This window comes from Tamandua tetradactyla, chromosome 24 (assembly GCF_023851605.1).
Source record: "Tamandua tetradactyla isolate mTamTet1 chromosome 24, mTamTet1.pri, whole genome shotgun sequence".
NCBI classification, from domain to species: domain Eukaryota; kingdom Metazoa; phylum Chordata; class Mammalia; order Pilosa; family Myrmecophagidae; genus Tamandua; species Tamandua tetradactyla.
In genome coordinates, this window is record NC_135350.1 from 37044324 (window position 1) to 37046357 (window position 2034).

Genomic DNA, 2034 nt, shown 5'->3' on the forward strand with positions numbered 1-2034 from the left:
ATTTACTGGTTCAGAGTCTAGAAGGCTTACTTTCTCCCAGGGTCAGTAGTTTTATGGCTGGCTGGCAATCCTTTAGTTGCTTGATTTTCTCCTCATATGGCAATATCCTCTCTTCCTCTTCAAGGTTCCCACTGACTTCCTGCTTGTGGCTGTACCCCATGGCTCTCTCTTTATACTTTCTCCATCGATAGGATGAAGACCCATCCTGATTCGAGTGGCCACACCTTAACTAAAAATAAAATCTTCTAAAGGTCTTATTTACAATAACTTCCGCCCACGGAAATGTGATTAAGATTAAAAAAAATTTTAAGATTAAAACTAAGATTTTTGCTGGGGAACATAATTCCATCTACCACAGTTGCCTCGTGAGGAGATCACCTGCTCAATGACTAGCATGATATGTCTTTCTGGTATCACGCGATGTTAGGCCACCAAGTGGTGCTGAAGTCCTGATTTTGAGTGATTATTATGGCACTCTCAGGACAAATTCAGGGCTCTGAACTATTTGAAGGTCCACAGTGACCATTGGGCTTGAGTTGCATGTGTGGGCCTCTGGGTTAACGCTCATCCTTCTGTACTCTAACTGCTAGAATACACAGCTCCCTCTCTGATCTACAACAGTTGAGGGTAGTGATTGAAGCAGGAGATGCCCTTTTCTGATGAGCCCCTGCTGTTGGCACTGAGGACAGACAGCCTGTTCTCTCTGTAGGCTTCATTCCATGTGTCAGGCAGTGGCTACCTATCTCCTCTGAAGGCTTTCAAGATTATTGTTTCACATCACCAGTAACCTATCTAATAGATGTCTACTCTTGCTTATAATGAATGTGGTGATATCGTGCTTTTCATGGTTAGTGTTAAGCTATGCTAAAAAAAGAATATTTTTTGTGTGAACAGGACAGTTCTTCTAGTTGAAAAAGAAAGCACAGGGTCCAACCTCAAATTTAGGACATATGATTAGGAAGTAGGCTTTATAAGTAGCATAAAAATAAGTTAGGTCTGGGGGTCACATTAAGCTGCAAGCAGCTTCAGGGTCACCTTTAGAAGACAGCACCATGGCAGGAAACATCAAGACCAAACCCAAGAACTGACAAATTGTGCCATTAGACAGCTTTTTCCCCAATCAGAACCAGACCAGGAACTGCTGGCAGAACTACCTGGACTTCCATTGCTGACAGAAGGCCATGACTGCTAAAGAGGGTGACATCTCCATGTACAAATGGTGCCAGCACGTATACAAATACCTCTGCCATGTGTCATAGCTGTCAGCCTGGGATGACTACAGGGCAGAAGACACATTTCCTGAGAAGATCTGGAATGACCCACCCTACCCCTGTCTCCCATCCTTCTCCAGGGAAGTGAACGGGGACCTGGGTACATGTGACACTTGTACCCTAGGATTCTGAATCATGGCTTTACTACTAAAAGCCAATTACTGTAAAAGTGGGAAAGCACGTAAGTCTATACTTGGTGAAGTGCTCTATCTCTGCTCTTTTCTTAGGTTCATCTTTTTTTTCCATATTGGAGCCAAGAGTGTGCATATAAGAGAAATGAGCAGGCCAGACAATCCCCGTGCGCCCCTCCAGATCTACTCCCTCCCTGCCATGCGCCCTGGCAGGCTGACATCTGCGGATTGCTTCACTCTCTGGTTTCTTTGAAGGCTTGGCCAATGGCAGGATCCTCATCAATTAGATACGAGGAGAAGAGGGCAGTGCATTTCTTCCTCTAACCACTTCCTTGTAGGCTGAAGATTGGCAGTGTGTATGTTCCTCTGCTGAAGGCCACAGCTCCTTCTGAAAGCCCTCTCTTGGGCTAGAACCCTCACTATAACTTCTCTCTCTCTTGCCCTTTCCACTGGATGGATGAAAGAGTTCTCTGGGCTTGGTAAAAATATTGTAAACAAACAACATGGTATGATTTTTTTCGGTGATGGATTATTCCAAATTAACTCATAGCCTATGGAGAAATGTGTTTAGAGCTATTTTATTTTATAAGTTGTCTTGGTGTGAGTAATACATGTTTCTGCTATCAGTGAGC

The 2034-nt window shown here is 44.0% G+C and overlaps 1 pseudogene; it reads left to right on the plus strand.

Moving 5' to 3' along the window:
- Positions 1–1052: 1052 nt before the first annotated feature.
- Positions 1053–1403, plus strand: LOC143668183 (cytochrome c oxidase subunit 6B1 pseudogene; annotated as a pseudogene).
- The last annotated feature ends 631 nt before the right edge of the window (positions 1404–2034 follow it).